The following is a 13,631-nucleotide window of genomic DNA, read 5'->3' as shown; positions in this document are numbered from 1 at the left end:
CAACCTGTGCTTTCAGAATATATATGTTATTGTTGTATTTTGTAAGTGTAATAAAGGTTTACAATCAAAAATAGGCAAGGAAAAAATAAAGCGAAAAATCATTTTCCACACACATTTATTCAAAACTCACAGCAAACTATAATAAACAACTGTTTTGACACTTTATAAAGGTAATTTGAGGTCTTGTGTGAAAGACTGTACAACAAAAAGGCTCAAACAATAAACACAAATGCACATTTTGAACAATATATACAAAACGGTCTATGCGTTTTGTTGTCCACTGATATGGTAAACAGTGCTTTACGCAGAGAACAGAGTTATCCAGTAACATTCACATGCAAACTAGTGGAGCAATCCTGATAGTTACACACTCTTTGTTTACACACGTGAGATTGTCATCAGAGGCTCTCCGTGTGCTCCTACTTTCACTGATCGCTGTGCGTAATGGCGCAGGGCACACTGAGTATGTACTAATAGTATGTACTCATTGGAGCACCCAGGGGGCTATTCAAACGGGCCAACTAGTAACACATCACTCCTGAAAACGATCTTTGGCTTTTCATGTGAGGTGAATCTGCCCTACGATTGGATTTTGGAAAACCATGTGACGGTGAACCAATTCCGATTGGACACTCACATTGCACACGTCATCACACAGGTTGTATGAGGAGTACAAAGATGACCGATAGCTGGCTCGAAAGTCTGCGGAGTTAACTTTTCAGCAAAAAAAAGTACGTTTCTATCTCATATCATTAAAAAGTTATTTAGAATTTAGTAAAGCTTGGTCTTAGCCATCGTATATGATGGCGTCGGCCCCAGAGGGTTAAAGCTTTAAAGGTACATGTCATACAGAGTGTAGGTCTGAAGACAATTACAAGTACATTCAGTTTTCATGCCACTTATATACAGTTCCAAGATGTGCCAAAGTCCATTGAATGAAATCATTTGATATAAGACAGTCAGTCTCATAGACCGTTTCTGCCTCCTCCTTCATCATGCACTCATTAACGAATGTCTCGCCTCACCAAACTTATCTATACTCTACTTCCGTCGTCCATGGCATTGTTCTGCAATACAACCTTTAGCACATAAAACATTTCAATACACTGAGTGTTAAATGCGATCATAGCAAACTTGTACAGCAGTAATAAAATGGCAATCTGTTAGTCACAGTCAGTTATAATGGAAAATATATTTGACAGAGCATTAACAACATTAACTTTTATAATAATTTGATACTTGCACCAAGGGTACCCTCTAGCAAGTAGATCGCCTGATTGGGTTTCTGAGTTGTTTGCTACATATATGTGTATATTAGTGCAGCTGAAGTACTTTTCTTAACATAATAACTCTTTAACAGCTTGTGGTATGCACTTGATACTTGCACTATATGTACCCCCCTGGGAATTAGTACAACCCTAATTCCAATGAAGTTGGGATGTTGTGTGAAATGTAAATAAAAACAGAACACAATGATTTATAAATCCTCTTCAACCTATATTCAATTGAATACACCACAAAGACAAGATATTTAATGTTCAAACTGATAAACTTTATTGTTTTTGTGCAAATATTTGCTCATTTTGAAATGGATGCCTGCAACACATTTCAAAAAAGCTGGGACAGTGGTATGTCCCAACTTCATTAGAATTGGGGTTGCATATCAGCTCAATAATACTTCAAGATAGAGACATCACATTTAGAAGACGTGTATTATGGTGTCACAAATGGGATCAGATTTACAAATTACATCATGATTAATCACATGATTGTCCATAGTTAACTTGTGATTAATCACAACTTAATTGCACTTTTTTTGGTCTTCAAGCCAAGCTCCTTCTTAATGTCATTATTATTACTGCTGTTGTATGTAAAAAGGCTTTAAAATGTCTTCAAAAGTGGACTTTTGCTCTAACAAGGGGGACAGGGACCTTATGACTCCCCTCTCTGACTGTACCTGTACACCTGTAACCAAGAGTTAAGCAGATGATGATGAGAACAAAATTATTTTTTGTGGAAATTGCAGCTGGGATGAAGGTCATATCAAACTCACCATTCTTCAGAAACAAAGTAGGTGCATATTTGAGTGGCGTGAAATCAACCCAATCTCACACCATTTCCTGATGGCATCATGAAAAGCAAATTAATTAATGGTTTGTGATACTGTCATGAAAATGTGATGCTATTTGTGAGGGGAGCACAAATTCCTTTTGTGACAGGAGCACAAAATGTAGAGTGAGGTAGGGGTCTGTGGGGGTTAGGGGAAGGATGACTTGCATGACTGATCTCCTCACTTGCACACACTCTGCTGTGCAGGAGCGTAAACTCGTCTCAAACTCGTTGTAAACTGTGTGTGGCTTTGTGCAAGTGCGCAAAGAAATTTTTGAAATGTTCAAAATCTCCATCATGCATTAATTACATAAACGTCACGTGAACATTGAGAAAGCAATTCAAAAACACTGCGTGTGAGTGCAAGTGAGTGCGTCAGTGCACCGCATCATAGAGCAGCTCATCTAATCAATTATAAGGAGATGTTAAATCTATCGTAAACATACTTTTACAGCTGCTGATAAGAAGGAATGAATATGCAACTGTTTTACCAAGCCATTACAATATAAACATTACAAATAATTACCTTTTTAGATGGTGCATCCTCCACCTCATTAAGCGCATGAGAGAGAGAGAGAGAGAGAGAGAGAGAGAGAGAGAGGGGAAAAAAGCGGCAGACAGTCGTCTGTGATTCCAGAGGCGATTAGAGGGTTTTCAACATCCAACTCTGAGAGAAAATGGTTAATCCACTATAAAATAATTATTTTATATACACAGTGTCTAGCGCACAAAGCGCAGCATCCAGTGGAACAAAGCATGGCATTCAGCTGGGAACACAGGGGGTGGGATCGTCACAACGAAGTGCGTGCAAGTGCACTACTTTGCCACAGAATGTGTACGAGGTCTATTAGAAAAGTATCCGACCTTATTATTTTTTTCAAAAACCATATGGATTTGAATCACGTGTGATTACATCAGACATGCTTGAACCCTCGTGGGCATGCGAGAGTTTTTTCACGCCTGTCGGTTACGTCATTCGCCTGTGGGCAGTCTTTGAGTGAGGAGTGGCCCACCCTCTCGTCGATTTTTTCATTGTTTAGGAATGGCTCACAGACTGCTGCTTTGTTTGATGAAAATTTTTTCAAAACTGTAAGGCACAACTGAGTGGACACCATTCAATAAATTCAGCTGGTTTTCGGTAAAAATTTTAACGGCTGATGAGAGATTTTGGTGTGTAAGTGTCGCTTTAAGGACGGCCCACGGCCCCTGACGGCGATCTGCGCTCCGAGGCGGCATCGTCTCGCTGTTTCAAGCTGAAAACTTCCACATTTCAGGCTCTGTTCACCCAGGTCGTCGTCAAAGAACAGAGAAGTTTCAGAAGAAGTCAGCATGAGGAGTTTATGCGGACATTCCACTGTTAAAGGAGATTTTGTAATGAAAGAACGTGCGGGCAGATTCGCATGTCGGGCCGGACCCGACGGCGGGAGGTCGCGACAGGAAAAACACCTCCGTTGGAAACCTTAACGGACAAGTTGGAACATGCCCAGCTGTTAAACAATTTCTCAGATACTCACTTGTTGAAAGCCATCAAAAGCCGCCTGAATTTTACAAATGGTTTTCAACACGGAGGTGTTTTTCCTGTCGCGGCGCAGACGGATTTGCGGCGTTGTCACGGAACCGACTCGGCGAATTTGCCCGCACGTTCTTTCATTACAAAATCTCCTTTAACAGTGGAATGTCCGCATAAACTCCTCATGCCGACTTCTTCTGAAACTTCTCTGTTCTCTGACGACGACCTGGGTGAACAGAGCCTTAAATTAGGAAGTTTTCAGCTGGAAACAGCCAGACGGACGCCACCTCTGACCACGCCGCACCGATCCGCTTTGTGGGCTGTGCTAAAAGCGAAAGAAACTCCACAATCTCTCATCAGCCGTTAAACTTTTCACCGAGAACCAGCTGAATTTCTCGAATAGTGTCCACTCGGATATCCCTCACAGACCCTGAAAAAATTTTGATAACGCAATGCGCGCCGTCTCCAGCAGCGTCTCAGACAAATGATTTCAGCCGAGAGGGCTGGACCAGTGCTCACTCAAAGCCTGCCCACAGGTGGATGACGTCACCGCCGCGTGAAAAAACTCACGCATGCGCACGAGGGTTCAAGCATGTCTGCTGTAATCGCACGTGATTCAAATCCATATAGGTTTTTTTTTTTATAAAACTGCCGGTTAGTTTTCTAATAAACCTCGTACGCATTAATAAGTGGTGTTAAATGAAATTTGCATTAATGCCTAATTATTGCATTAACTTTGTCAGATGTGTGTGGGTGTGTATGTCTGTCTGTAGTGTAATATTATGTGACATGTCATATGTATTATATGACATCTAAATTGATCCTTGTCATTTATGTCACATGACATTCATTATTTGTCCCATTGTGTGACATCACTACCATTCATTTTTGCACTGTTTGTTATGCATTTTTCTCCCACCTGCTTCGCTCTACTGCGCAACTCCATTAGCTTTTGATAAAAATGCTTCCATGATGTGAGGAAGCTACATCCAGTAGCTGCAGTGTTCAGGGGACATCTTTAGTGGCTGTACGAGCTCCTTCTCGCTAGATTCAGGAAAGCAGAAGTGTGCTTCTGTAAGAGGCTAGCAAGTGGTGCTGTTCAGAAGACATTTGGAAACCTCCCTCTCCAAGGCCAAAAAATGCTCTTGCAACAGACGAACCCATAGGTTTTAGCCTCATGGCTAGATCGCCTGCCTGTCCTTCCAGAGGTCATGAGATCATGTCCAGAGTGGGACGCAGCAAAATATATCACACTTCCACACACACCTGCCTGATTTCACTCTGCCAGCCAGAGTAAACTGCAGGTTTGCCACAGAGACTACTCTGTCCCCTACTGCTGATTTAGGTGTCATATAAAACAAATAATGAGTGTTTTCACTATTTGTTTCATTCAATGTTTAATTCACTGATGTGATGTCTTGTTGAATGAAAGTTCAATCTTTCAACTCATGAAAATATTCTCACATATTACCTTATAATATGTAATAAGTAACATAATACAGCCAACCCAGTCTTATAGCAGTTCGTGATGGCATTACAAAAAGTCAATTAATCTATGGATTTGTGATATCATCACAAAAATGGGCCACTTTTTGTGATGGGGGCATGAAATGTGGGGTGATGGGGGGAGGATCTGGGGGAATTTTGGCTAGGGTTAGGGCAAGGGAGACATTTATGTTATGGTTGTTGGGGAAAGTGAGGAACACGGACCCACAACAGGGGGCGCAAATGAACGGACAATGAAGAAGTCAAATAACAAGGTTTTACTGTTGTGAATTCGCACAACAAACACAACAGATCACAATTGTAAGAATAAACCAATTCCACTGGTGACGTGTGGGCAGGCTCGACGATAGGAGACGTCCGTCCGAGTCGAACCGGAACCACCCGATTTCTTCTGCCACCGAACCCCGGGAATACTGGAGCCGCCAAGTCCCGAACTCCCAGGTGGCCACTGCCTCCGCTCATCGGATCCGGTACTGCTGGCGAGGAACAGAAACAGTCAGATGTGGGTGCGGCTGCACCCAGCAACACGTAGGGTGGAAACACCACCTCCACCTCTAGTCACAAACAATATTGCAGTGAAGGGTACTTATCCGATATGGATCAAGTTCAGTCTTCAGCTGTCTTAAGCACAAGCAAAAACAGGTTAGTCCTCAGAAATATGATGACTGGCTGAGTGCGTTACCTTCCTGGTAGAACGATATCTCGGCAATGAGATGGAGATGCCGTCCAGCTGATATACCCCTCAGCTGATGGATGTCAGCTGTTTCAGGTGATGGGTGACGGCTGTCACCTGGGCTGCTCCTCTTCAGCGGCAGCGCCCTCCGGTGCCTGGAGCCCGCACTCCAGGCGGGGCGCCCTCTGGTGGTGGTGGGCCAGCAGTACCTCCTCTTCAGCGGCCCACACAACAATGGTTATGGTTAGAGTTAGGAGAAGGGGGAGGATTATAAATAGTAAAATAATCTAGAAGCACTCGGAGAGCGCAAACCTCCGCCAAAGCCATAGGGTCACTGACGTCACATTCCACGTCGTTTCACGCATCTATCGTCATGTTTCAGATTCAGTGGTTAAACCCTTCGATCTTCAGCAAGTGTATTTATAAAGAGAAACTGCAGGAACTACAAGTTTTTTTTATTTTCTAATAAGTTTATTCAATAAGGAGAAACAAATGCTAAATTATTGTTGTGTCGTAACTTAATTTTTGTTCAGTCTTTGTGACCCGTCTTCATGAAGTTAAATGCAAAAATGTTTAAATTGGCCCTATCCTGCAATGATAAAGAATCCCTAAAAATTACTGGATCTGGATCGTGTTCCGGATCATTACCAAAATGTAATCACTTCTAAGTTAGGCCAAGATACACCCCTGGTAAAAATTTCATTGAAATCCATTGAGGATTTTTTGAGTAATCCTGCTAACAAACCAACAAACAAACAGACGTGACCGAAAACATAACCTCCTTGGCGGAGGTAATAAAAAACTGTCATGAAAAGCTCCCCATTTTCATCACAGGGGCACGAAAAAAAAAGCGCGAGACTGTGGTTAGTGTGCTTGGTTGCAGTGTGGAGGGTTCCCAGTTCAAACGCCACCCCTGCCACATTTCTCTATGTAAAGTGGAGTTGCGTTAGGAAGGGCATCCGGCATCAACGTGCAGATCCACCTTGAATCTGCTGTGGCGACCCCGAGTGCAAACAAGAGAGAGAGCAGCTGAAGGGACTTAACATAACATGTAAAATAGGTAGTATAATATTTAATATGGAATGCAATATGTGTGGTAAAATGTAAAATGTGATTATATACGTAGTGTAATATACGAGGTCTGTTAGAAAAGTATCCGACCTTTTTATTTTTTGCAAAAACCTGATGGATTTGAATCACGTGTGTTTGCATGAGCCAACCTTGAACCTTCGTGCGCATGCGTGAATTTTTTCACGCCTGTCGATTGCGTCATTTGCTGGTAAGCAGCCTTTGTGTGAGGATGGGTGGAGTCTCTCGTTGGATTTTCTTTGCAAGGAAAATGGTGTAACAACTGGAGCAGCGCGACTGCATCAAATTTTGCCAGAAACTAGGCGACAGCCAGGTGGAAACCATTCGGATTATTAAGACGGCTTTTGGTGACGATCCTCTGGGCATCACACAGATTAAGGAGCGGTACAACCGGTTTAAAGACGTCCGCACAATGGTGGAGAGCGCGCCGTGCTCCGGTCAGCCATCAACATGCAGAAATGACCAGATCATTTCCATAGTGAACGCTGTGGTGATGTGGGACCGTTGTGTGACTTTCCGAGAAATTGCGGAAGAGGTGGACATCAGCACTTTTTCGGCACATTCAACTGTGACAGAAGATTTGGCCATGAAAAGAGTTGCAGCGAAATTCATGCCGATGGCTTCGGCACGAAGCTCCTGACGGAGCAAAAGCGCCTCCGTGTTGAGTTCTCACAGGACATGCTGTGACATGCCCACCTCTTCCACAATTTCTCGGATAGTCACACGACTGAAAAGCCACCAAAAGCCGTCTGAATCTTCCGAATGGTGGAAGAGGTGAGCGTCATCGGAGTCCAGCATGTCCTGTGAGAAGAAAATCCGACGAGAGACTCATCCATCCTCACACAAAGGCTGCTTACCAGCAAATGACGCAATCGACAGGTGTGAAAAAATTCACGCATGCGCACGAAGGTTCAAGGTTGGCTCATGCAAGCACACGTGATTCAAATCCATCAGGTTTTTGAAAAAAATTAAAATGTCGGATACTTTTCTAACAGACCTCGTACAATATTTAACATAAACTACAGTGTAACATGTAATATGTAATGTATATGTATGATAGTAATGTAATATGTATTATAATAGGTCATATGTCGAACGTAATATGTAGTATAAATTGTTAAATACATGTCACAACATTTGGAGCTAATTTTAAAACTAATTTTAAAGAGATATAAGTATTGATGAGTCAAAATCAAAGCTGAGTGGGCAAGATTACAGTTGGCTTTAATCACACTCACTTCTGTCATTGCTCAGCAATAGCGCCTAAATTAAACCAAATAATTCACATGGCAGCAGGACAAAATGACATTTATTAAATTAAAATCTATATTTTGCCTTGGTGTGAGATCTCATCTAAACATGCAGAATAATGTTGTGGGTTGGAACACATAAATTGGAAATTACTGGCCTTAGAAAAAAATTTAAGCACACTGCTAGAATCAACACATTAACGCTGTGGTTTTAGGCTACGAACAAATCACAGCACTCAGGGAGTGCATACGCCCGGAAAAGGAAAAACACTTATAACTCTAAAACTCCAGGGCACAGATGAGGAGTACACTGACAAACCTCAAGTTCTAGTTAAAAAAAATATTCCATGTATTCCACCCTGTACAAGTAAGTAAAGTAAGTACGTAAATTTAATTTATAAGGCACATTTAAACACAGTGTCCACTGACCAAAGTGCTACAAAACAACACAATGACGGCTGCTGATTATTATTCAGTAATAAAAAATAAAATGATTGGTTTAAAACATGACAACCTGATTTTCCTCTGAATTTCAGGAGACCTCTGAAAAGAAACCATTTAATTTACTAACCTAGAAACAACTCATTTTAGTGGTGCAAAATTCTAACACATTTGATCTATTTCTATTTATTTAATAATATAATATAATATATTTAATAATATATTTCTTTAATTTATGCACACATGCATAGGTTTTAAAAGACATATGCAGTTTTTTTAAACGTGTAAAATAAATGTATGCATTTTTTTTAAAGCTTGGCAGAACACTGGGGAATTCAAATACACCCCCCAAATAAATAAATAAATACAAAAGATGCACAGATGCCAAGAAAGAACTTATGAAATTTTGCTGCAAATCCAGATCCACACACACACACACACACACACACACACACACACACACACACACACACACACACACACACACACACACACACACACACGCGCTTATTGGATTAGTGGTTGGGATTACATGTGTTGTGCCTTGACAGAAGTGTGCACTCTACTGAGTTTTGCTTTTTTAAAGCAGAAAACGATTAGCATCAAAGCTCTGCTCCTGTCACTACCCTCAGCACGCACTTCAAGAGGGACCTTTTGATTTTTCAACCAGGGTCCTGTTTAAACATGTTTCTCAGGTCAACTTTTCACATTGGACAAAAATGACGATAATCAGTCCATCCTGACTTAGAATGTGAACATGTTCAACAGCTACACATTGTAAGCACATGGGCCAAATCTCACAGTAGACCGCTTCTTCTCACACACAGGTTCCTATGGGTATGTGTGCGTTTACATCAATAAATATATACGTGTATATATATATATATATATATATATATACACACAGACTGACAGATTACACTGACAACTACTTACCGATGTCTTCTTCCTGTTTGGCGATGCTGATCTCTATGACATACAACCAGGTTGACCGTCGATGAGGGGTCCATTCTCCGGAACGAGGTCCTGAATATACTGAACATTGTTTTTTTGTCCTGAGTGAAAAGATGAGACCCAAAACATCTTTAAATACGGCTCAGGATGAAAAATTTGTAGAGTTGCCTTTTAAGCCTTCACAGAGGGAGGTTGAGGAGTGACAATACATGTCTTCCTCCTGCAAAACGTGGTTGGAGTGGATATGGAGGCTGCTGGAGTGAAATGTGCGTGCTCAGGGGGCATTCGCAACAGGCAGTGACGTGGGGTCGACTTACAGCGAGTATAACACTTTATCATCTCACAGCGATGACATGGAAAGTCTGCATATTACATGTATCATGTTGACGTCGAGTTGGCTGCCTGACCTCAATGTGCTTGCAAGCTCACCCCCCCCACCACCACCACACACACACACACACACACACACGCACACACTCTTTAAAACCAACAACAAAGAGCTAATCTGTTCAAATTGATTCTAATTTAAATACTGATACCTTTTGGACTTGGTCCTTTTCTTCCTCTTCTTTCCACCACCTCTCCCTCTGTGCAGAAGCTACCGGGTCCTGGCAGGGGATGCCAGAGGATCAGGATGTGAAATTGATTTTAGGTTAATCTTCTAGCAGATTTTCTCGTCTTCACTCTTCTTGTGCACATGCTTCCCCTCGCCGTGCACCCGGCTTCCTTCCTTGCTCTGCTTCTAGTATTTACACTTTCACACACTTTGATTCTAGGGCGATCCCCTTCGAAAAACCTGTCAATACTAACAAATCTGTCCCTTTCCCCTCCGATGATCAGGGTTTACTTTTGAAGTTGTGTCAGCACTGAGAGAAGACCTGGATTCTTGTACTTTTAGTACACAGTCACCAAAGGTATGAATCAGTGTGCTCAGCCCCCTGCAACACGTGTGGAATGTACTGACAAAAAAAAAAAATGCTTATGCAATCCAAAGCATGGAATCAGTGTTGTAAAATATTACTAGAAATTTTTTAAAAATAGAGATTTTGGAGAAATTTTCTGGGTTTGCAATTTTCTGCCTCCCTATTTGTGTCAGAGCAACGTGCTGTCATCCTCCAGCTGCTGATGTGCCGCTGAGCTGCGGCCTGGTTCAGGACATGAGATGACCATCAGGGGTTCTGCACCTGTACAATGTCATTACCACTGCCAAGATGAGGGAGGGGCTTTAAATGTAAAACTCCTGGTCTTTGTCACATCATGTGTGGTGTCATAAAACCCATTTCTGAAGTGCAGAAAAAGATCAAAGGAAAAAGAAACACAGAAACTTGAATCTATACCTTTTGTCACATATATATCTTGTTAGAGATGCCATTGGAGGTGTGAACACCTTGTTCTCCATGTATGTGTATATTTTAGCAACACATTGTAAGAAAGCTTAATCTGATTTTGTTCAAATGTGTTAGGAATAACAGGCCCAATTTTATCTTGGATTGGTCAGTGATCAAGGTCAGAGGTCAAGATATTTCTGACCTTGTGCTCATGTGTAGGAAAGTGGCTAATTTAATGGAAATTAGTCCAGATACATTTGATTGTTGTTGAATGTGACTGCTAAAGATAACATAAGATACACTTTATTGATCCCACAGTGGGGAAAATCACTTGTTGCAGCAGCAAGAGTCGTACAGTAAAGAAAAAGAAAAATATTTACATTAAAGAAAGGTGACTAAAGTATATTGCAATGATTGCTGGTGGGTGCATAAATACTGATATGAACAGATTATGTGAAAAATAGAATATAAGTGAGTATATATGTATAATTATGTATAGATATGGTAAAATTATTGCACAGCATAATTGCACAGTTGTGCATGTAATAAAGCACAAAAGGTGATGGAAGATGTAGCGGAAGAAGCCTATGGAATATTTCTCTGCATGTTTGATGCTTTGAAAATGTGGCCGTTATGTTGCTGTGCTCTCTGCGCACTAAAGATCTAGTGATTTTTGTGATGTCATAAATCAGTTACTGAAATGCCAGATAATATCAGGGAAATATAAATGAATAAACATTTAAGCCTGAGTCTTGAAGTCACTGAGATATATGCACCAAACTTGGTCATGGCATCAACCAGTTACAGACAAACTAGGACTAATGGAAAAGAAAATAAGGGACATAACCTTTAAAGTTGAATTTAAAAGTTGTGGTGACATATGTATAGACCTTTGTGATGTCACAAATAAGTTACTGAAATAGCAGATAAAGCCAAATGGAAATTAACAAGAAAACTGAAAATCAAAAATTAAAGGAAAAGAGAGACATCAACTTTTAAATTTCACACTACAAGATGTAATATATGTATACTGCAGGTCTTTGTGATGTCATAAACCAGTTGTTGAAACACAACAAAAATATGAATAAGAAAGAAACTTTTGCAGGAGTTATTGTGTCATGTGTATAGATCTTTGTTATGTCATAAACCTGTTGTTGACAAACCAAAAAATTAGAAAAGGAAAAAAGGAAGAGGCAAAATAAATAAAAGGACACAAAAGAAAAGCTCCTGGATGAAATCCAGATCCCCTCAGAAGTTATTTGTTTCACGGTGTGTGTGTTTTCCAGTCACTGAGACATGTGCACCACAACCACATCAGCATAATAAGGCTCAGGAACAGTAATTTTGTTTTTGTTTGCGTGTACATGCAAGGACACATGATATTTTTTTGACAAAATACAGTTCTGTGATAAAATATTCTCAATTGGGTCGACCTTGCTGTGCGTCATTATCATTAAACATCATTAGTGTTTGTTTATTTTTTCATGTTTGGTGTTTTTGTGATTGATCTGGAGTTGATCTCAACCAAACTTCATGTACGTGTGTGTGTGTGGAATCAGCTGGGATTATTTCAAACTAAGATGGATGGATGGAATCAATCAGCCACGGTTTCACTTTTCTCCTCTCCTCCACAGCCGCCCCCTTCACCTCCATCCTCACACCCTTCTCTGTCTCCCCCACCCCCCTCTCAGGGCTACAGACTGAGGAGATGCATAAATTCAGACACATTAGTATTCCAGTCAGGCTCTCCATTTCAAGGCAAGGCCTCGCACCCTTCCGCCTCTCCCCTCCTTCACTCCCCCCCTCTCCCAGCTCTATTTTTGAATCATTTAAGCACCACCGCATCTATACAGGCCTGCTCAAACCCAAACCATCCCAAATTATTTTTAGGCATTAAGATTTTTTTTTTCTTCAAGATATATTTTTGCCATTGCATGGCCAATTATACGCAGCTGTAGTCTCTGAAATGAGTTTCATCTTCCTTTGATTGTGTGTGTGCCTGAGTGTGTGCATGTCATTGTGTTTTGCTGTCAGGCCCAGCAGCCCCTGCGATAAATCACGCATGTCTGATTGAGGAGGGCAGAGGGTCCGGACAATAACATTTCAGACAGCTTCTTACTTTTCTCTGATCTGAGACCTGCAGCCCAGGTCCTGCTGGATATTTTGCAGCTGGTGTGTGTGTGTGTGTGTGTGTGTGTGTGTGTGTGTGTGTGTGTGTGTGTGTGTGTGTGTGTGTGTGTGTATAAAGCCTGGATACAGAACCTTTTTTTTGCAGTGAAGGAGAATGAAGATTAGTGTTTAAAATAGTTATATATAAACAATATACGTGAGATAAAAAATATTTTTAATTGTTATTCATCATAAAGGCTGAATCAAGATCTTTAAATGAAATCAAAAGAAAGTAAATTATATGCAATGATATATGAACATTACATAATAATAATAATTTTCATGCTGATTATTTTTGGACAGTAAACAACTGTATCAAGAAATTGTTTATTACAACATACATAGTTTATTTCAAAACATAATACAAGCTTTATACTGAAAATAAATAATTACTTGAGCTGTCATCGAAATTTGGAATAAAACCGCCGAAACATTTAAATCTTACTGAAAATATTGTTTTTTTTTACACTGCTAATTAAGTGCATGAATAACTAAGATCATTTGCTTAAATTAATGACTTCAAAAGGGTATATAAAACTGTACAATATTGGAAAAAAATACTTAAGAAATAAAACAATAACAGGAGCATTTAAGGTTATAAA

The sequence above is a fragment of the Thalassophryne amazonica genome, chromosome 11 (assembly GCF_902500255.1).
Source record: "Thalassophryne amazonica chromosome 11, fThaAma1.1, whole genome shotgun sequence".
In the NCBI taxonomy this organism is placed as follows: Eukaryota; Metazoa; Chordata; class Actinopteri; order Batrachoidiformes; family Batrachoididae; genus Thalassophryne; species Thalassophryne amazonica.
The sequence above is the reverse complement of the archived record's forward strand: the minus strand, read 5'-3'. Positions refer to the sequence as shown.